We start from the raw sequence: 24,440 nt of genomic DNA, 5'->3' as shown, positions 1-24,440 counted from the left end.
ATTTTTAGTATCATCACTTTAAAGAAAGTTATTGATATACACAGTTGAATTTCACAGTCAGGATTCCTGGATTTCATCTATCATCTATTTTATCCAAAAGGAATGTTGTGGAACCTCTTGAAGGTATGATTGATTCTGTTAAGTAGAAATCAATAAGACAATCTTTGGTCCCACACTCAGAAAGATGAGATTTTGTTAGTATCCTTTTTGGCTCAATGAATGTTTTTTATATGTATAAATTAAATCCTGCATCAATATTTTTCAGGACATATTATTTCAATACAAGGTAATAAGACCTACAGATGGATCTGCCTGATGACATTACCAGAATACAAATACTTAAATTTAATATTAAAACTCCTGTAGGATTTTCTCTCTTCTAATTAATTAAAAATAAAATGCAACTGAGCAAGAGACAGAGAAAGAGAAAGAAATACAGAGTGATTTAGCAAATGTTATTATGATATGCTATCAAAACAGAATTCTTTACAACTTCATTTTCTTGAACATATCCTTTTTCAACATGTATCAGAATTGTTGGGTAATATTCCACATTTATTTCACTATATTCTTGTAAAATACTTCATAACATTTAAAAGGAAATAATCAGAAATTGTGTTACTGATTTTCTTTTCAATAGTGGAATAATGAAGAGATTGCAGGTTGTATAGACCTCTCAGGAACAATGTTAATAAATGTAAAAAAGGTTAAATATCTGGCAGAATAGGGACTTGCAATTAAGTGTTACAGATTATGTTTAAAATAACATTTGTTCTACATCTAATGCGAGCCAAGAGACTCACTAATAATTTCTTTCTAGATTATACTCTATTCCCAGAAAATTAAAATAATAATCTTTCCCTTGAGTGTTGAGAGAAACTGTATTGAAGGGAAATTTTTTAGCATCTCTTTTTGATTTTTCCTTGTAATATTATGGTTTGTGGTTACTAGACAGAAACACAAATTTTCAATTTACTGGGCAAACTCATTCATTCCAGACATCTAGTATATGAAGATTTATCTAAGTATGGAAATGAATAAATTCCAGAAAGATTGAGACCACTTTTTTTATCCAACCATCAAGATAATCATATATGAAACCTGGACACAAAATCCTTCACCTGCAAATCCCAAGTCAATCAATGAATGATAAATATAGACTGGTATTTGGTTACTGTTAAATTGTCTTGACTTTGTTTCATACTTCAGTTGAGTCAGGCCAAATGGTAAGAAAATGATTCTGTGATTACGGTATGTGCTTTTGGTAACAGGGGTGGCTCCTGTGAGAAGCTGCTAGAAGCTTCCTCAGTGTCCAGCAGTGCCAATCCTTGGTGGCTCCAAAGACAGGTATGTCAATTAGAAATGGTGGTAACACCTCTGTGACAACACATTTATGAAGAAACCTAAACAAAAAGTGGTTGTGCAGTTGTAATTGTGACTAGAGAAGAGCAGAGTGAGAACATGGATGAAGAACAACCATGCAGGCACAAAGGTCAGTGGAAAAAGAGGGAAAGGAGGTGCCCCAGGCGCTGGAGCTGAGATCCCTCTGCAGCTCAAGGTGCAGACCATGGTGAAGCAGCTGTGCTCCTGCAGGCTGTGGAGATACGTGGGGATGCAGAGATCCACCCCCAGCCCATGGAGGAGGAGCTGATGTTGGAGCAACTGGGTGCCTGGAGGAGGTTGTGAGCCCAGGGGAGAGAGGAGATCTGCTGCCCTAATGGAGCAGCCTGTCCTTGAAAGACTGCACCCCGCGGAAGAGTAATCCATGCGGCAGCAGTTCGTGAAGAGCTGTAGCTCTATAGATGGATTCATTTTGGAGAAGTTAATGGAGAACTGTCTTCCATGGGAGGGTCGCAAGGGTGCAGCAATGGAAGGACTCATCTCCCTAAGCAGAAGGAGAAATCATGGGTGATGAACTGACCATAACCCCAATCCCTCTCTCTCTGCACCTCTGGGGGAGGAGATAGAGCTGGGAAGGAGGGAGGGGTGGGAGAAGGGTGTTTTTTAAGGGCTTATTTTACTTCTGATTATCCTGCTCTTATTATGTTTGTGATAAATTCAACTCATACCTCTAAATTGAGCCTGTTTTGCCTGTAAAAATATCTGTTGAGTGGATTCTCCCAGTCCTTATCTCAACCTTTCTTCTCCTCTGTCCAGCTGCAGAGGGGAGAGAGTGAGTAGCTTTTGTGGGTGTCTGGCATGCAGCACATTTTCTATTTTGATATATCTTAACTTTTTTTTCTTTTTTTTTTACTTGCTTATTTATTGAAACATATGGACTGTTTTGAAATGTTTGTTCCTAGGTGGTTATAAAATTAGTGTTAACATTAAGTGGCCTTAATGCTCTATTCTGTGAGCATTTAGTAGAAGTGATTGAAGACTAGATAATTATTGATATTTTAGTCACTGTAAGAATAAGACATTACTGAATTAAACGTGCTATTAAGTTTCTTTTAATATTTTTCTTCTATTCTCAACACGTATTAACTGACCTCAATTTTTATGAAAAAAGAAATCATCATAATTGATATAACTCTATAGCATGAATTTTGTTCTGGGCTCCTGTACGAGGTAGTACTTTTGCTTTGGTCAACACAATGTAAGAGGTATGACATGCTTCTGCACTCCCTGTTGCAGAATTTGAGCCAAAATTCTGTAGAAGTCAGAAATGTATTTTAATTTATTTTTTTTTCCTTAGAAACCGTGTTAATACTGAATTGCCAGAGAGGGGATTGAGCTTTTTTTTAGCCTTAAAATATGTTTATTTAAAGGACATAGGACCATTCATGTAATGTCAAATAACTGGATAGAGCAGGTGCTATGAATCTCCTCTTACAGAACTTGAGAATCTTGAATGATTGCAATACAAACTTTATATTAAAGCCCCTCTCACCCCTGTGAGCTGTGCATATCCTGCTCACAGCCTTGCAGCCACAATGACTATCAGGGCATCTGGCCACATTCTAGCAGACTATTGGTAAGATGCTTGATTTTGTACTGTTTCCCTCTTTTCTCTCCTCCTCTTTCTTCCTTCATATTTAGACTGAAAAAAAGAGCTGTTGCACACGGAAGAAGCACTGAGTGATGATCTCAATAAGTTCCTCAAATGGCTGGAATTCAGTCTAGAGGTTTCACCTTGTCTTTGTTCAAAAGTTTATTTCTTTACATGTGAAAAAGTGTGTGTTTTCTATAAAATATGCTGCATGTCTACCCGTGAGATGATACAGTCCATTATACTGCCTTTTTTTTTAAATGTGTGAATATCTTCTTCTTAAACTAATAAAAAACAGGTTTTGTGGAATGAAGAAATTTATTTAAAGCAAAATTAAAATCCAGATACTGTTCCTTTTATTATAGTACTTACTATAATAACTATTAGAACTGCTATTACAATCACTCTGTTACCACAAAAGCAGGAAATTCTTTCTAACCCTTGACTTGAGCTCTTCAACATGAGGTTTCTGAAATAAGCACGTATATGTCTTTATTCACTTACCTTTAGCTGATTCTTCTTCCCCATGCCTCTATCCTGACATGACACTTCAACTCTCTTCCTCTGAAGAAAAGCTGTGAAAATGAGAAAGATACATATCACTGTGATAATGAGCACTTTAATAATTGAGTTATCACTAAATATCATACCACGTTAATGATGTCATGCAGGTGTTCAGAGTTCCTTTGCATCTGAGGGTAAATAAGTTATAAATTGATGATTAATAAGAAGCACCACACAGTGTCAGTAAAACAGTAAATTTTGACTTACATCTGTAAGTTTGAAGACATATTCAGTGTCTATATTAGCCAACTCTCTGCTGCTTCTGACTCATCACATCACAGTTCTCTTGCATTGACATCAGATTGTATAATTGGAAAATTAATAAGGAAAGACACATAACTTTAAATTTCTGGTTGCAAATTTTTGAATGCCCATTATTGGATATATAAATATACATACATACGTGCATACATACACATAGTATAAATATGTTTGTATAAAGAGAATGTAATTCTCTTATTTGGAGAAATACTTTTAATAGAATATATCAGATGGAAATATATTTTATTATTTCCTTTTTTTCATCTTGCCTTCAAAATAAAAATGAGGATATAAATTTCACTCTGTGGATTTTGAGATCTAAATCTGTGTTTGAGATCCTAATCTGTCTAGTTATACAGTCCATAAAGATGTGGTCAGTGTACTTACTGGAGTCAAAGGCATGATTCTTCTTATTCTTATTATTATTATTAAGGAAGTCAGCTTACTGTGGCTCTCATTTCCAGACATCTATTTTGTGATCATATAAAGTTGGATTACTGTAATCACACTCACAATATTTGAATAGTAAGCTTACATTAATTTAACCATGCTTCTGATTTTTTTCATTCACTGTTCTGGAGTATTCCTTTCTAATTTTTCACTTTATTAGGTAATAGCTGTGGAATGAGATAGGGAGAAGATTAATGTATCAAAAATGAGAGTAATCAAAGCTGTAGATGACAGGGAAATATGTGTAGATTTGTCATATGGCCTTCTTAATAATAAGCAAATTATTTTCAGACAGGTAAATCAGAAGCCTTAAGACTGACATTCTCAATGCTAGAGTTAGAAACTTGTAAAAAAGACTTAATAAAAAAATAAAAAGAAAGACACTCCAGAGAAAATAATCCTTTAAAGCTGTCAACACAAGCCAAAAAGGGAACTTACTACAGGTATATAAACATGCCTGTAGAAACATTGGAGATTTTTCTCATTTGGGGCTCTGTCTAGTAAAAATCGGAGTTCCACATGGTGAACACCCACGCAGCCAATGTGATACCTCTTCCTTGAGGTATCACATGCATGAAAGATTTTTCTATTGAAGAAAAAAATCCAGTTAAAGCATAGAAATCTTGTTACTACACATTTTTTTACTCTAAACTTAATATAATTTTGTAAATCAAGCACTGCTTAATTCTCTCTTGTATCATTCTTTTCAAGATAATGAGTTAAAAGGTGTTTCAAGCAAAACATAATAAACCTGAAGTAGTTAAAGTATTACTTTATCTAAATATTAAAATATGTTTATTTTTTGGGGTTTTTTTTTGTTTGTTTATTTTGTTGGGTTTTTTTCTGGAATGTATTAATACAGTATAGAAGAGCAATAATTATCTGTAGGGGGCTGCTATATTTATATCCAGCTATCAGATATCAGGAAATGGCTTCCTCTCATCATGTATTACATCATCATGAGTTATTAGTCATTGCTAATAAAATATTGATCTTGTGTCTATAATGTGTGTTCTAGAGACTGGATATAGGTCATCTCAAAAAAATACTAGCACTCTGGCATTCTGGAATTATTTTCAGCTACATTCCTCTACCATATTTCAATCAATCACTCGGATTAGCCGTGCCAAATGTTCCAAAATACAAAATAAGAGCATAGAAATAGAAATGTCCTGTCTGGTGCAACTTCACAGATCAAATGTTTTAGAAATAATTATATTAGTGATGACAGCAGCCTTTGGCAAACTGAAAATGAAAACAAAACAAAACAAACAAAAGAAAAAAAAAACAACAAAACAAAACAAAAAAAAAAGGAAAAAAGAAGGATAAAAAGTGTCCTTGAAGTAAATTTCTGCTCACACTTTGAAGAAATTTCTCTGTTCAGCTGGGTGAAATGTGCTTTTCCAATAGCACATAAAATAGCTTTTGATGAGCCACAGATCTTCTATTTTATTATTATTTTCCATCTTATTAAATTAAGACTTTAGATCAGGAATAGTAATTTTACATAAAAATGCCTACAGCCAAGCTGCCAAAACTTTTGCTATGGTCTTGCAATCACAGTTGCTTAGCCATAATTGACCTATTACTTCAGCAACAAAGGAGATCACTTGCTGAATAATAGAGATACTATACAATTTGCATAAAGATGAGAAAATGTTCTTGAATTTATGGAATATTGAATAACTTTTCTAAAGACTGTTTAGTTTTCCATAATATTAGAAAATTACTGTTTCCTTTCCTCAGGTTTTACTATTGAACACAATGTATTTTTTGCTAACTGAATAATACTGTCTTAGCTATACAGAACTAAAATAGAAGTCAGGCTACAAAATATTCAAGCTGTGAGATGCTTTTTTTTTCTTCAGAGTAATGTATTCCATCTATGTGCAAGATCAAATGAAGAAAAATTTCCTCCCCAGGCTTAACCAAACATCTCATCACAATTCTATTTTATGCCATATGGAAAACCAAAACAAATAAAAATGAGTCTTTATTAAAAATATCAGTTACATGTTAAAAAATACTTTTTTGCTTGTTTTTATTTACCATTCTTAAGTGCCTGACACAGAACTGTGTTACATAACTGTGAGTGGGAAATTGTCCTTGCCTGTTCTGTGAATTAGATATGCATAACAATTATAATTCTCTTTCCATAAAATGCATTCACAATTATATTATTTAAGTCTCTCAGCATACAGTGTAGACTGTGCTTCTGTGTCAATGTGAACCTTCTCTCAAGTCAAGTAGAAAATTCTAATGGGAACTTGAAATCAGCCTTTATGATTCTTGCCATTTAAGTTTGGATCCCCATTATTTTCCAGAACAGTTTACACTTTTTAACTTGTTCATCTCATATTTTCTAATAATAAGGATATAAATCAAGTGATACAAACACCATAAAAATGAAAATGGTGGGTTTAACACTCTGTTAGTTGCAACAGCTATTGCTACTTTTAAGAGACCTCTCTCAGAAGAAAAAAAAAAAAGAATTAAAAGGCTTTAGATAGCTTAAAAGGCTTTGGGTAGCCTGTTGAAATTTTCCGGTATAAAAAATAAAAAAAGTTTTGTTCAGAAAAATGGCTTGTAATTTGCTTTAATTCTGCCAGACTGTACCTGAATTACTGTCAGGATTTTTATTCCCAGAAGTTAAAATGAACCAACTTTTCAGCAGACTTACACTGCTTTAAAAACATACTTTATAAAATGAGATAGGAAAAAAATTTACTTCCGAAAAAGATTTGCAAAAATAAATTCTCAGAGAATCTAAATATATATAGCAATAATTCTGAAATTAAGAAACTTAAAATATGAGAAATACATAAGAATGTCAAAAGATAAATACAACCAATAAATTTGAAGGAGGCCAGATTTAACCAGGAAACCAGGAATGAAAATGTGGAAAGATACCCTTCTTTTTTATTTTTTTAATTATTTTTGAGTCATCTGGCCCAACCTCGCTGCTCAAGCATAATCATCGTATAGCACACAGCACAGAATTTTGTCCAGACACTTCTTGACTATCTCCAATGAGGGAGACTCCAAAGCCTCTCTGGGCACTCTATTCCAGTGCATGGTCACTCACCCAGAAGAGTTCCACTCAGATTCAGGTGGAACTTCCTGTACAGCAGTTTTTGCCCATTGCCACTTGTCCTATTGCTCATCACCACTGAGAAGATCCTGGGTCCATGCTCTTGGCACCCCCCCTTCAGATACTTACACACATGGATGGTGTCCCTTCATAGTTGTCTCTTCTTGAGGCTAAACAGGGCCAGCTCCCTCAGTCTTTTGTTGTAAGAGAGATGTTCCAGTCAATTAATCATGTTTGTTTCCACTTCCTATAACCATTCCAGGAGCTCCATGTCTTTCTTGCACTAAGTCAAGAACTGGAAACAATATTACAGATGAGGCTTTGCCAGGTCTGAATAGAGTGACAGGATCACCTCCCTCAATCTGCTGGCAATGTAATAACTATATGAGGGTTTTTTTTTTTTTTTAATAGTTAAATCTTTTAACCCCTTACTTTCTATTTAATTTTATTTTACATAGTCATGAAAATGTGTTAATGAGAAGGCTTTTATATTTTCTACCAATAGACATTTAAAATAATCAACATCATTAGTAGATCTGTTCCTAGGGCTTGCTAGAAAGAGGGCTGATATTATTAAATTCAAATACAAATAAACACATTTAGGAAATACTTTGTCCTTCTACATACAGGCATAAATCTCTTTATGTATGAGAACTCTTGCTAAAATCTACCACCAGTGGCGCTTAGACATATGTCTAAAGCGCTTTGTAAACTTTGTCACCCTAAAAATCAAAAAAATTATTTTTCTATATTAAATAAAAATATAAAATAAATAAAATATAAAAATATATTAAAAATGGTTTTATTGCCAAAGCCACTGAAGTCAAGTGTAACCTACACCCAGGTTTGCTAGTTGTGGTTTCATTATATTGCTGCCATTGTTTTATTTTATTTGTAAGTCTTTTGCATTTATTATACTATACAGCAAAGAGCTACATAAAGGTGTTATCTTGCGATGGTGCTTAGATACTGAGACATTTTTTTGATTTTAATGACCTTTGAAAATCATCAGAAGAATGCATACTGATCTTCATGGTACGTTCTAGTGTGTAGTATTGTTAATATTCATATTCCATAAGCACAGTTTTTGTTGAAAAGAATGATGTCTTTATTTACATTTCCAGTCTTCCAAAGAGAGTGATTGTGCTTCTGTCAGCCTTTTATGTCAATTTTCTTCTCTGCATATTTTATGAAGGTTTTTTTTTTTTTCCAATGGATTTCCTTTCTGTCTTTTGAAATTGATTTGGGAAGGTTAAATGCTGCCTGACTCATTGAAAACAGGGTTGTGTTCAATGTACTCAAATAATTATGAGAATTTCAGACATTCTCAGTATCTGCCTTCAAACAACACTGAAATTCCAGCAAGAATTAGGAAGTTTAGAAAAGATATAAAATTATTGAGAATTTTCAACTATCAAATTTTAAGGATCTTTAATTCCTAAATGAAACCCATGCAATCTACCTTTACAAAGTCAGTACTACACTAATGTAACTCCATCCATATGTGTCTATTTCAAATAATCTCTGCTTGTCCAGCACCATTGAAAACATTTCTGTTTACCCACAGATTATATTACTTCAAATAACAATAAATATTGGAAAAACTGGAAGGTGAAAAATAATCTATAGCTAAGAACTATAGTTGTTAGATATACTAAATATTCATAAAATCCAGAGAGATAAGTAATTCATGAATATATCGGTCAGTCTAAATTTTCATTAATTAAGTTTGTGACTCTAAATACCATAGTTCCTAACAACTTTTCTCATTTAGAATTTCTCCATTGTGACAGATGTTTAATCTGTAAAAGGTGATAAACCTGTAGCCTATCAGGATTGTTCCTTAGAGCCAGTGTGGGTTAAGTGTGGTGTTTTTAGGAAGTGGGTGCATAATGAAAAGTATTTAATCTACATTTGGGCATCCAAATGTTCTCCTGGAAACACGGAATGATAGGAAGAGGCAGGAGAAGAGGAAGGTGTGTAAGGCTAGGCAGATTAAGGCAAAGCAGAGAGGGGAAGGGAAGGAAAAAGAAAGGAAGCGAAACAAAATGGAAATGAAGAGAAGGGTAAAAGTGGAGAAGAGGAGGGAAGAAAAAAAATTTAAAAATAAAGCAGAAATGATGAAAAAGAAAAGGAAAAATTAAAATGGGATGAAAAGGGGAGAAAAAAAGATTAAAATGGTGACAGGAAAAAAAGGCAAAAGGAAAAAAATTATAGAGGAGGACAAAAAAGAATGAAAAAGAGAAAAAGAAAAAAAAGGAAAAAAGAAAAGACAAAAAGAAAGGAATGTCTCTGAGAAAAAGAAAGGGACCACTCTGAGATTTCTTTAATGTGTCTGGAACATGGCCAAAACCATGGAGAGATTGTAGACACAGCTTTAAGCAGCTCTGTTCTAATCTTTTCTTTCAGCCCTTTTCTCCCAGCAAATCATGACAAGAAAATAAACCAGAGTCAACATTTGCAATTGCTTCATTAATGAATAAACAGGTTACACAGTAGACTGCATTAGGAATTAAAGACTTTCTTGATTTGACTATGTTCATGACTTTGAATCTCTTCACTTGTCATAGTTTTCTCCACTATGCTATAAAGTTGTTTTGCTTTATTTTTGCGTCTAGCATATCTAAAAAAAAAAAACAAAAAACATCTTGAGTTGGTTTAAAATCAAAACAGTAAATCAATACATTATCTGCCTTTATCATTCTGCTGAGATGTAACACTACATTTTAGTTCTAAAGAAGTACCTCCTTCATTTTTTCTTAAATAAACCACTGAGGTCCTAACATTTCCTTTTCAGAATCTCCTTACTTTCACATATTAGGCAATCTACCTACACTTTTAAGGTTGAAATATATGTAGAAGGAAATAATGACCTACTAAACTAGACATAAAGTTAAACGTGCTAGTAGCTGGTTGTATTTTCAGTTAAATATATTAAAAAAAATAATTTGTTTTACTTTCTTAGCCCTTATCTGAAGTAATTAATTTATACTCTACATATTGCTTATTATTAATAATAAATCAACAGTATATTTTTATGCATAAAAATATGCATATCCTTCTTAATACCATCAAATTAGGAACAATATCCCAAGAAAGAGTTCATTATTTATATCAATTCAAGACAGGCATTACTTGCATTATTCTGCTTTCCACACAATTGTGAATCATGCAAAAACCAGGCTTAAGCATAATCTGCCATAAAGTTTCTAATTTATAATTTCGTGAAAAAATATGGCTGCCTGGCATTTTCTGCTACTCCATAAAATTGATCAGAGCTTTTTGGGCTATATTTTCACTGTTTGCTTTATTTATGTTCAAATAGAAGTTCAATTACTCCTTATAATGTTTTTGTGTTCTTGTTAAGAAAATCTCATAAGAAACTAATAAAAAATTCAAATGACTGATGAATGAATTTTTTACACTGAAGTAGGGTGCCAGAAACTTTTTTTTTTTGTTCTGGTAAAGCAATGAGAATATAAATATATGAGGCTTTCAGAAAATTCTCTTCTTTCTATGCTCTCTCTCCTCGCTTGTGTTCTGGTCAAACTGTAAAAGTACACGCATACTGTGAAAAAAACCCAAAAAACATGGATCTAATTCTTTCCTTCTGTTTTCATCCATTATGTTTCATACTCTCTGGCATGGTTTTGGTTCACATCAATGAGTGATCTCTGAGATTGTGCCTGGACACTTACTTCTCAAGGGTCAAAATCATCCAAATCCACTCTCATTGGGCAGTATGGTAGTGTCCATCGCTTACGTCCTGTTCACCCTGCTCAATCCTGGGACATTAGTTCAGGAAATTATATTTTCCAAACCTCCCTGAGGTCATGCCCCAGTCAGGTCAGTGGCACTATTAATACACATCATTTTGATGTGCTGTAACAGAGCCCACCAAATTCTTCAGTACTTTGACCTGAAAATGGTAAAGGTTGTGAAAGAGACACTTACTACCAATGGGACTCAGGTGTTGTCCAAGGTCATGTGCTGTCCAGCATTAAAATACTCAGTGTTTACTCACCCTCAGGGCCAGATTGCAGTGTCTATTATATCTCTGTAAGAAGCATAGGTTGAGCAGCTCTCATGGAGCTCAGCAGAACTTCACAGATGCTTTTTCTCTAGCCAAAAGTCATTTTGATAGTATGTTCATAATTTTCTTACTAGTAAGCAAGCTGCAGTGTGTGGGTGGGAAGGAGAAAAGGGCAAACTGAAATGAGAGGGGCCAAGAAGCAGAGAGGTGCTGACAGTGTTAAAATAGGAGTAAAAGGAGCAGAAGTGCTAAAATGAGCAGAATGCAAAAGGGAACCACAGAGAAAGTCTGCTAGAGCTGCCCTTTGAACAGAGAAAATTTTATGAAATGCTAAATATACTGAAAATTTGGACCATAGGCATGTCAAGTGGGATCACCCTGAGCTGATAGATGTTTGAATATTCTGACATTAAGCTCCTTGTATCTCAGTCAGTTGTAATTGTATTATCCTTCCTGCAAGTGATGTTGCGTCTGCAAAATAATGTTTCTCAGTTACTCTGATCCCACAGTGATGTGCACCACAGAAATGTCCCAGAGGTAAATATTTTTTTTTTAATTCAGTGATCAGTTGAAATTATGTCCTGTACATAAGGTATGGGTGATGTTTTTAATGTTGAAGTTAAAAAGCAATTGGCTGAATGGCTAATTAGATATTCTTAGCATAGACTCCCTTTTCCATTGTAAGAATTTTCTCATGAAAAATAAAAAAGGCTATATAATTGGAGTTTGTATCAAAAAAACATATGTCAATCCACTGAAATTAAAGCTGTGCAGGAAAATTAATTTGATTATTTTTATACTGTTGTTAGAGGACAGTTTTTAGTACATTTCTCTGATCTACAGAGAGAAAAGTACAGGTTTTGTTTTATATTTGTAGTTTTTACATGTAAGATGTCTTTATTCATCTGATCAAATCTGGGGGAGGACATGACTGACATTAGCTGATCACATTACTATGCAATACCCTCCCCTGTGGAGCAGAGGCCATGAATCTTTTCTTAGTTCATGAATCTTTTCTTAGTTCACTTGATAGGCCAGGTGCTCAGAAACTGCAGACAAAGCATTTCTACTCTCTGCAATCCTTAGAAGGGATGCATACAGCTTATAAAGAACTAAAAGAACATGTAGACTGCAGATTTTGTAGTGATGCAGAGAAATAATGACTCTTTTGTGAATGTTATTCAAGAAAGCAAGCTACTTATTTTGGGTTCAATTCCAGTGATTAAGGTTTGTGCTAAATGGTATCCTTACTCTCAGTGTGCTTATTTACATTGTTAATTCCTTCTCTTTGCTTGTAAAAGAAAAAACAAGTGGCTGAGTTAAAAAAAATATGCATAACAGTATATAAGAATGAAAAGAAATACAAATCCATTTGTAAACTCATCACAGCAAAGTCTTTTTATGTTTGCTCAGCAACAAATAAAACAGAGCCACAATCCTTGTTATGCTCCTGGGAAAAACATCAATATCATTGCTATAAAATTGTTGGCTTTTGATTACATTCTCAGGTTTTGTTGCAGTTCCCGTCCAACTTATAAGAATGACCAGAGCTCAAAAAGAAGAAAAAGGAAATATTTTTTTATTTGATCAGCCTTTCAGTCACAGTCTTTTAAATTCTCTTTACCTCCATGGGACAATGAATTCCACGTCAAAATTATTTTTAAATTTTTGAGTGTGTTGTGAGGCTTTGCATTGCCTGTGTATCCTATTTCCCATTTAGAGGTATAGTAAGGCACCAGTTAGCCCTTTTTCCCTTGCATTTGTCAAATTAATCTTTACAGATATGGTAGCTCACATTGCAGACAGAAAATAAGTTATAATAAAAGAAGTTAATTATGGTTTCTCTGCATCCATCATGACATAACACTGTGTTGAACAGTCAGTGAAAATGATGTGTTAGGGAATTTTCAGCTAGGGAAGCGGGGGAGGGTGTAACAGACTGTTTCTTCATGAAAGGAGTGCTTTGTCCAGCATGCTAAAAATGAGCTACTTGTTGGTGTGCAGAGTTGGAACAAGACCAGAGTCTTCCGACCTCACATTTTCTTAGCTTTTCCTTGAATCAGACACTGAATGGTATTTCTAATTGGTGAAAATATATCTGACATTATTCTTGCTTCAAAAAGAACCATAAGGAAATATTAAGAAAGAAAAGCATTTTGAAACCCATTTACACAGACAAGGAGGACTCTCCACATCCCAGTTGATTAGAAATACTAAACCAAAATCAACAGGTTTTTGCCTGAATTAATGGAATAGTCTTATATTAAAATTAAGATTTATAAATAACATCCATTCATAGTTCCTTATAATGAGTTTTTGGGGTTTTTATCTTGGTTTTTTTTGCTGTCAAATACATACTCTATTTAAACAAGCACTTGGTGTTGTACTTGTTGTGCTTCTGAGAAGTTGGTAGGGGTTTTTTCCACATTTCCTTTGATGCTGAAAGTTTTAGAACACTTTGAATTCTAACACTTTTTATTACGGGTTTTTTATTATAATTTTAAATGCATTATTGGAAAAAAGATATTCATATTAATTTGTGAATACCAGTGAAAGATGAACAGATTTTTAATCAAATAAGTTGTGAAGATAAAAAACTCCAGCAACTTACTGTTTCAATTCAAAAGTTCAAAATTTGGTGAAAAGTCAAGTTTGGCTTTTGCTAATTAAACTGTTCTGTTCCTTTACCTAGAATGTCCATTTTTAAGACAATATAATTTCCAATGGAAAAACTAATCATATCTGGCCTTTCCTTATTGAAAAGCTTTGTTTTTCATAGAGGAATACTTTCTTCTGTATGTCTTTATTATTAACATATTTTCCAAGAATCCCAAGTCTCCCTTTAGTTTCCCAAAAACCTCATTAAAGTAACTCTAAACATTAATATATACATTCTCAAAAAAACACCAAGTAGGTATGTGCTTATAAAAAAGGTATTAACAATTTTACTTCTACCCTATTTCTCTAAGTTACAGTTTAGACCTCAACGAGAAAACAAATAAACAAAACCAAAACAAAATAAACTGAAACAACCCCAAGTTAGCAAGCAAAAAAAAAAAACCAAAAAAACCACAAGCCCATTGTGTTCTGAACTTCCAAAAGACAAATGAAAAGTTAAGAAAATTCTCATTTAGACCCCATAAAATATGTCTGGAAATACATCAAAATATAAAATACCAGTAAACTCCCAAAGCTTTCAGTCAATTACTTCAGACATTGGAACTAAAACCAGCACATTTATGGTTTTATTTCTAAGACTTAATGCTAGCCCAGTTCCTCTGACTTTTGGACCAGTGAAGGTTTCATGATTAGATCACAATGTCTTAATGTAATTCCTATGAAACTGAGACCCATAAATGTGCTTAAATGTGCCATGAATATTCTTCAACGCATCAAACAATCAATTTTATATGACAAAAAGTGTAATGCATATTTTTGGGGTTAAAATTCCATATATAGATTGAAGAAACCCCAAATTATATTTTTTTACCTCTCCGATATTACTTAAAATATAGATTATTATATCAAGAAAGTCTAAATTTTGTCTGGTATAAAAATATCCACCAAATAACTGCAATCTTACATGCTGAATCATGAACTGAAGAAAGTATCTTAAATAAAATCTTTAAATGCTCTTACATTTTGACACATAGTATAGTCTGTCACATAGAATAAATTTTGACTAGATGAGTTCAAACACTGAAGCATGTATATTTTCTTTTATATAAATTATTCGAAGTATTAAAAAAAATAAGTATATTCCTTTTATCTCTGTCTTTTATAAGAAGGTGTCCTATCTAGCTGACCAACAGCACAACTCCATCAGGGGGATTTTTCCCTTTAGCTTTTTATTCCAAATAATCCAGAAATTGGAAAGAAAAAAAAATTGAAGGAGGATTTTGGCCAGGACCAGTGTACTGTTTAAGAGAATTGGCATGAGTAGTGACTAAATTTTTAAAGTTGTTAAATTATTTTTTAAAAATTATAGAAATCAGAGCTTTCTTCTCACTTTATTCTCTGTTCTTTGATGTAACATCTCTTGATAACACCAGGAACACAAAATCTTCAGCACATGGTCTTTGTCTCATCATCTGCTGAATAGCCACTACATATTTGAGATGAAAAATCCGTCTTAATCCCTTTATTTTTATCATAAGAAAAAATCTACTGATACAGTCCATTGAGACCTAATAAAATATTTTTTTATGTTTTGATCCATGCAACCAATAACTTGAAAATGATTATTTGTCCCAGTCATTAATTACAAGATATGTATGTCTGAAAAGTCTATGGAACAATAGTATCTACAGATAATAATAATTTTAAAAATTATGGTTTTTTATTAAATGCATGGGCCTGCAGCAGACTTGCAAACAGTACCATGAACATAAAAGACATATTCAGATTTCAGAGTCCTGCTGCTGGGTGTAAGAAAACAAAGAAGAATGAGTTACCCTATATAAGCAGGTAGCTAAATAAAACACCCTCTGTTTTCACTTTACATCTTTGCAAACAAAATTCAGTAAGTAACATGGTATTTGCTGATAATCAGGTTTAAACACTGAGGTACAGGTGCAAAGCTCACACACCAACTAAGACCTTGTCTAAGTTTTGCAGTAATTGCCTCTGCACTCACCTTGGAAAGCAGAGGATAAGCCTACCATCCTACAGTGATAGGATGCACTGACTGGGCTTTTGGCTTTTTCTCATGACTGTTACAGGGTGGAAAATGAACCCAGGATTACATGTGCCAGGAGGGTCACAATGTGTTGCTTGGTTGTTAGCATGCACCACAGAATTTCAAGTCACTTGGTGAAAAAAGGTGTTGTCTGTGTCAGGTCTTTTCAAATAAGTATTTTATTATGGAATCATTTTTTCTGCACTGTGAAAAAAAAAAAAGAACAAAACTAAAACAACAACAAAAAAACCCCACCCAAAACCTCAAACATATTAAAGCATGAATAATAAAATAATCACAAAAACGTGTACATGTTAATTTAGAAGAATAATTAGGATGCTTAATCATTTTCTTTTTTGCTGTTATATTCTCTTAACTTTTATAAGATCTGTAAATTCACGACTTCACAAGAAAATAAGCAATACAAAATTTGAAAAAAAAAACAAAACAAACCCTGATCTGTAAAGCCTAAGTTTTTATTTAAAACTTAATTGTTTTCAACAACATTTTTTGCATCAGTCAGAAGCATAGGTAGTTCAACTAATTGCCGAAAACTGCCAGGGACCTTTAGGATGTGTATTTCTTTGCCTTAAATTAACATGAAGAGAATCAATTTTTAAGGGAGAAAGTGAAAACACAGATCTTCAAGTCATCAGAAAGCAAACTACATCTATATAGTATTGAATAAAATTGAACCCTGCAGAGGATTGAAATTACAGTATGCAGTCTCCTTCCTTATGATTTAATGCTGTTCAGCAAGCAACATCAGAAGCCAAATCAAGAAAAATGTAAGAATTAATTTTAGATTGAAAGTCCTATTTTTTTTGCTGAGAGAGAGAAAAAAAGAGCAGTGATTTTATTGATTAAATAAAAGTATAGAAAAATCAGAAATTTGTTTTTGCTTCAGTAAAGGTGAAGCAGGACCTAATTTCATCATCTAAAGCAAAACTAGAAAAAAAACTTAAAAAAAACCCCAACACATTTATAAGTTAAATTATAATATTGCTCTTCCAATAAGTTTTGTATTTGTCTCTGTCCAGAGGGAATGGGTGTCTATAGAAATAGAAGTGCCATCACAATTTTGTGTGTGTGTGTGTGTAGAAGAATTTCTGGGATACCAAAAAACATTCTATGTGTTATGTGTTCCCATTGCCTGAAGTTGGTTGGAACAGGCAGTGTGGTTCACTCCCTGAAGCATCAGATGCTGCAGTCTATAGCAACATAGAAAAAATGAAGTCAATATAAGTGGTTTTTTTGTTCTGTTGTTGCCAAGAATTTAAACTCTTTGATGGAATACTGCCAAATTTATCTATTACACTGCAATACTGATTTTCCATATACGTAAAAAGAAGTCAGTACACTTGATAGTTTATAGGGTTTTTGTTTTTTCTTTAAAGTGTGATCCTTATAAGGATCATACTTATATAAGTATATTGTCCAAAATGCGTAGTGAGTGAAATGGTTGATTTAATTGAGTCATTCATAAGGAGTTTGACATCTATTTAAAACTCTGATAGAGGAGGGAAAGGGATACAAGAAGAGCAATTGAAAGGATGACCCAAGTTCAGCTGCCCTATGAAATTTGGCTTTCAGGATGCAGTCTACTTACTGGATAGTGCTGTCATTGACATGCTTATAATCTTCCATATTTAAAGGTCAGAACTGATAAATGGTGTCCTACAGAGTCTCTTAGCAGCTTAAAAATTAGCCATATTATCTTTTTTTTTCCATTTAAAAAGACTCTTGACTCCATTGACAACCAACATACCAATCATTCCCTTGCCAAATTAGTTTTATTGCAGTGATATGTCATACTGACATAATCTGGTGAGAACATCAGATTCAATTTTATCTCTATAATCTGAACCTTTAAGTAAAGGTATTAAAGTATTTTTCACATCTGTGACCCAGTGAAATAGAAAAGGTTCAATTTGAGAGGATAGAAAGCACAGAAGGACTAATATGAACAGAAACGATATGTCCTCTTTGAAGGACAATTTAGTCTACTTCTGAATCCCATTGAAACTTTTCTGCTATATAGACATGATTTTTATGACTTCAGTATCCCAATGCACAAGATTTCTTCTCCCCCAGTCATTCTGTTCCCTCCCGCTCAGCACTGCGGCTTTTCACCTAAGAGCTGCTCTAACTAGGGAATCAAAATTCAGTGGTCACATTTACAGAAGTCTTCAGTGCACAAGGACCTGTCTTTGAAAAACTTGGCTATTCCAATTAGGTGCCTAACCAGAAGCCACCGAGTGCTCTTTGGAAAAATCTGTGTCATTGGTTCCATAGAGTAACTTCTCTAGCTGGTAGTAGTTCTTTTTGAAGGCTGAGTACAATTCATTCTATATTTGCCTGTTTTCTTCTTAGAGGCAGCAGACGAAGCATGATAGCATAGCATTATGCTTAATAAGCCACTTTCATGCTGTGAACAAAGGGGTAGATGACATCAGAATTCTCCACATTCTGTAAATTGCAGTACATTGTCACATTTACCAGTTAGTTAGACTACAAGAATTTTATGCATATAACATTTTTTTTGTTTTCCAGAGAAAAGGCAGGGTTTTTTTTGTCTAATACACATACAGAAATTTTCTAAATATATACCTTTTAACACACATACATTTAAAAAATATTTTATATTAAATAACCAGAAAGTTAACAAATAAATCACTGCACAGAATAAAAAAGGAATCTTCCCTGATATAAGAGCCTGTGTGAGTTCTGATTAACAAAAATTCACATACATACACAAGCCTCTGTTCAAATTTTACACCACACTTCCATTTGTATTAATGGAGTCCAAAGCTCAGACTCAGAAGTAAGAAGGCAATTGCTGTCATTTTACTCTAAAAAGTGAATACATAGCTTCATGTAATAAGGTACAAGGTCTGCCTCAGGACAAACTATACTTACTGTTCTAATGCTGCCATTCTCAGAGTCTGAAGAAAAGAGATCCTTCATTTTTCTTTCATTACACCTGAAGCTTTTGAGTCCAAGAAAAGAGGAGAGAATTCTTCTTCTGGAGTTCAGTGTTGGAAATAAATTTCAGTATGCAGTAGAAGGAATTACCATCACAGAGATTAATTAAATGGCACTAGGCACTTACTACATAATCCCTGAAGTTTTTGTAAGCAGTTGCAAATGCCAGGTAATCTCATTTGCTCTTTATTTGTGTTTGATCTCTGATACAAGTACACTGCAACTACTGTATTTATCTTTTTTAAAAAATCATCTTGAAAATTCTCCAGATTTTTCTGTTCCATGACAATGGCTTTGGTTTTCACAAACATAACATTTTTTCTCTTGCTTTGTGTTAATGTTCCAGCATTCCTAATGCTTTCCACTTCTTTTGTTTTCACCCTGCTTTAACAGACATTCCTGTTTGTAACATATTTTTTTTTCCCGAATTTCCTTGAAATGGCAGAATGCTACCAAAACTATCTTGAGGTTATTTCTGATGAGATTAAAACATAAATTTAGACCAAATTAAGAAGGACAAAAGATCCCAGAGTGCAACCCAAACATGACCCAGGCATCTAGATCAAAGAAAAAATTTGGTTTGAGAAAAAAATTGTTTAAGTCACTGCAGTAGAACTCACCTAACTTTAAGTGCCTATGCTTTAGAAGTTCTTACTTGCTCAGATGCATACTGTTACTATGGCCTCTCAAATTCCCATGTGGTTTAAAAAAATACTGAATTGACCTAATTTTCCTGCAGTCCTCCTCTCTCCTGTTACCACCACAGTCAAACTTCCCACTTTCAATAGCAAAAATATATTCTAAGTAAAACAGACATGACAGCCTGTAATTATGAATTTGTTGTTCTTTCGGACAAGTGGTTCTCATAAAACAGTTATTGACTAATCATATTTTAAAAGCAGAAAATGAAATTAGACTAGGTACTCTATAATCAGTGAACACTCAATATGCATAAAAGGTGAGAATAAATATCTCCTTTAGGTTTATCTAAATCCCACATTCCAACTTTTTCTCTGTGTCCTTTAATATATTCCTACAAAAAATATAAATCTCTGGCTGTTGCTTCCCCCCCCCCTTTTTTTTTTTTTTTACTTCACTGATCTACCTGGTGTCTCAGTTCATATTTTTCTCTATCTAAGTAAATTATTCTCTGCCTATTTCCTCTTTTTGACTGATCCATTTACTTTTTGCTATTTCTTCAGTCTGAACTGTTTGATATTTATGATATTAAAACTTCATTACTCTGCATGCTGCAATTTAGGTCACTTAAAGAGAATAAATCCACAATTTTCACTACTGTATGCACTGCTGAACTATATTATTCTCACTATATATATACATATATATATATATATATTTTTAGAGCAATAATATCCTTGTGGAAAGGTAAATGGAAAGAACAAAATATATTATTCTAAATAAGTGTTAAACATAATCAACCCCTAGCACAGAAGTAATAAGTAATTTAATTTGTGTTATGCACCTCTGCTTTTTCATCCTAAGATCTAATTTATATATGCAGCTACAAACTGGCTTAATGGTTTCAATAACCTTTTTTTCACCATAATTCCTCAGTTTGGGGATGGGTATTATAAGATGTATGTTTGTTTTATGTAATGTAAACAATATGTTTTATTATTTCTTATCCACTGGCCTAGTTGGTTTGTTTTCTGTTGTATGTATTAGTTTTTCTTAGGTTCCAAGTCCTTATTTTTGATGTTGTCCTGAGTCTTATTCTTCCTCTTATTATATTAATTATTATATATATAAATATATGCCTAATAAAATTATAACATATTACTTTGTACCTTTCAAAATCAGAAAAGCTGCCAAAGTAAATGAAGGAATCTGAAAATTTATCTGTCTGAAAGAAGATTTAGCTTCTGAACAAAAGCTCAATCTCTGACTGAAATAGGGAAAAAACCTATAATATAGACCTTTCTTGGTAAAGGAAAATGTGCATAATTTCTCATTAAAAGTGAATGCACACACATATACATTTAACACAGGCATGTATGCAATAAAAGAAAACAAACTCCATAACACAAAAAATTAATAAACTCGCAGGTAACAAATGTGCTTTTATAAAATATTTCATACATTTTTTTGGCCAGAGTATGTCTCCTTACTCCCTTTTATTTTATCATTTCAGTAACCTACTGAATTTGCTGAGGCTCCAATAGATTATTATTTTTCAAGAAAGAAGGAAGCAAGGAGGAGAGGTAGGGAGGAAGGGAAGGAAAAAAAATTAGATTAGATTCAATTTCCTCTCAAAAACTTAGGAATGATTCTGAGAATCATATATTCTGATATTGCACTGACTACTGAGTACATCTATGATAGGCTGTGTGATCCATCACTTTAGTTTTCCAGTCTCCCTCTCTCATTACTGCAAAAACCTCTTTATAAGTCTCAAGTAAATAAACTTCCAATCATCTCTGCATGGCCAATCAAATGTTCATTAAGGCCCAGCACACTGGCCAGCTGGATTTTAAAAGTGTCCTGCCTTGAGGAATTTAAAGGTGTCCAACACTGCCCACTTTCCTGAGGAGATTATTTCAATGTCTGATTGTTCCCATTGTGGAAAACTTTCTTCCTATGTCTAATCAAAATCTCCCCAGGTGCAACTTGTGCCCATTTCACCTCGTCACTTCCATGTGACTCCTCATAAAAAGGGAGTTTCCATCTTCTTTGTAGCCACACTTTAAAAACTGAAAAATGAGAAGTGTCCCCTAAGCTTTCTTTTCTCAAGGCTGAACAAACCCAGTTCTCAGCCTTTCCCACATACCATCATCCTAATCCCTGGATCATCTTTTTGGCACTTCTCTAGACCATCTCCAGCCTGTCCACATCTTGTTTTCTTAGCATGAATCAAAACCCAGCCTGCTATTTCCAGGTGTGGCCTGACAAGCACAGAAGGGGATACTAAAGTAGCTTTTTAATGGCTACTGGTGATGGTCTTGTTGATGCACCCCAACGTCCTACTGGCTTTCTTTACCACAGCAGCACACCTCTCACATTGAACTTGCAGTTCCCCTGGATCTCCAGGTCCATTTCTATAGAACTATTTCACAAACAGGTAGCTGCCAGCCTGAGATACATTCCTGGATTATGGCTTCCCAGGCACAAAACTTTATACTTGTCCTTGTTAAATTTCATAAGGTTCTTGCTAGTCCTCTCCTCCAGCCTATCGAGATGTTCCTGCAGGGTGCCACTCCCTCCTGAGGTGTCCCCTTCCCTCACCCAGTTTGGTATTATCAGCAAATGCCATCAGAGCACATTTGATCCCTTCATCCAGATCATTTATGAAGACATTAAGCAGCATGGGGCTCCATTTGGTACCCTGGGGGATCCCACATGTGACAGGCTTCCAGTTTGAAAAGCAGCTATTTACTACCACCCTCTGGGTGCAGCCTGTCACCCAGTTGCCCATCCACCACGCAGACCCTTCCTCTAGATCATGGCACAGATGCAGCCTGCTCATAGTTCAGTACACCAAAAAATAAAAATACAAAAAAAGTGGTAATTAGCATTTTGGGTTAGATACAGACTATGTCCACCAGGGAGCAAGTCATGAGGCCAGACTATAAAAAGTGCTGAAAGTTCTGGTTGTATATAAAATATATGATCAAGTGAGCGGATTGTACAGTATGTGCACAATACCCTTGTGCTTTGTCACCTGAATGATGTTGCTCAATTTTGTGTGTAATTCTCAAGGAAAAACCCTAATTTGAAGAAAGGAAAGAATTTAATAGTGAAACAGTAGGCTTCTCTTCAAGAGTCATGTAAATCTGTTACTTCAGGTTTTTAGTGGGTTTTTTTTTGGTTTTTTTGTTTGTTATTGGTTTGGGCTTTTTGGTTGGTTTTGTTTTTGTTTAATTTTGGTTTATTGCGGAGTTTTTTGGGGGGTTTTTTTGTTTTGTTTTTTTTTTTTTTTGTTTGTTTGTTTGTTTGTTTGTTTGTTTTTTGTTTTGTTTTTGTTTTTTGTTTTGTTTTGTTTTGTTTTTGTGGAACTCTTCCAGCACCTACCCTTTCATATTAAAATTCTAACCTTCTTTCTACCTTTGCATAGCTGTAAAAACATTTGCCAATTTACTTCCTCTAACAGCCTGCAGCTCTCTAGCACTATCCAGAAATTACCCGATTTCTTTTCAATACCTTCAGCTTCTCTCTAAAGCAGCTATGCTGTGTCAGCACAGATATTTTTAGTGTCTTTTCCTTCATCCTCAATATCATTCTCATAAAAGCTTGTCATCCAGTCCTCCTGCTTTTTTTTCATCACTCATTTCCATTAAAATTCTAATCTTTTCTTTTAAACAAACAGGCATTTTTCTACATTACCTGTTTCCATCATTCTAATGGTGTCGTACACTGCTTAAAAAGTACTGCTACAATACTAAATATCAGTCTGAAAAATTCAGTCTAATTCAGTCTAATGATTCTTTTTTACCCCCATTTTGTTTTGCAATAGATATTTAACCATTTCCTATATCATCCAACTTTACCTTATATCTCCCTCATCTTTGGTAACACTAAACTATAAAAGTAGTATGCATGCATGAGACCTCTAAAAAGAGTTATTTAGCCTAAAAGAGCCACATGAGTCAAACACAGTCCTCGCAATTAATCTGACCAGTTAAAAATTAATCTGATTGGGTTACAAACTCGTTTGTTTTTTTTCCTCAGAGAATGCACATTAAACATGTTTTGTGAGAGATTGAAAATACACATTTTCTGCACGTGTGTAACAAAGGTCCTAGATGAGACCAGTCATTCGAATTTGGAAATTACGGATCATGATATAGTGCATGACACTTCTTCCCAAGAAAAGAAGCCAAAGTCAAATCAGGAAGAGTGTGGGGGGGAAAAAAGTGAAGAAAAAAGGAAGACAAATACTATGATGTATTTCCAAAATTGGTTATTTTGACAGATTTTATAGATGTGCCTGCAGAGCCACAACAAAATGCACAAGCATATAGTACCTGATGAACAGATTGGCCATCTGTGTTAGTTTCTGCTGGCAAGATTTATGAGAGCAGTTTTGTATACCATATAAAAGAATTATCTCAAATATTTAAATAAATTTATTTCAATCTCCACTCTATAATAATAGCATAACTTTTGCTAATATACTGTATATATTTTGTGCTTTTTACAAAGAATACAGTGTGCCTTTATGTACAAATATGAATGTGCAACATAGAAAGAAAGGTAGAAGAGAAAGCTTTCATTTTAATTAGTGAGAAAAGCCTTTTGTTCACTCCTTCCATACTAACATTTAGCATTTGTCTAAGCTATCATAATAGGTTGCAGTGACTTAAAGACCTGATTTAAGGTTAACTGCAAGAGCTTTTTTAATTTGTTGCCTTCCAGAACAGCATTTGAG

General features: G+C 33.9%; 1 long non-coding RNA gene across 1 annotated transcript; it reads right to left on the bottom strand.

Moving 5' to 3' along the window:
- Positions 1 to 204: 204 nt before the first annotated feature.
- Positions 205 to 23,475, bottom strand: LOC135293868 (uncharacterized). Its single transcript, XR_010355978.1, has 3 exons — positions 4,353 to 23,475; positions 3,497 to 3,567; positions 205 to 1,885 (listed from the first exon to the last, which is right to left on the bottom strand). It is a non-coding gene; the product is annotated as an uncharacterized LOC135293868 (long non-coding RNA).
- Between the last annotated feature and the right edge of the window lie 965 nt (positions 23,476 to 24,440).

The sequence above is a fragment of the Passer domesticus genome, chromosome 2 (genome assembly GCF_036417665.1).
Source record: "Passer domesticus isolate bPasDom1 chromosome 2, bPasDom1.hap1, whole genome shotgun sequence".
Lineage (NCBI taxonomy): Eukaryota > Metazoa > Chordata > Aves > Passeriformes > Passeridae > Passer > Passer domesticus.
Note: the sequence above shows the minus strand (reverse complement) of the source record. Positions and strands in the feature narration are given on the sequence as shown.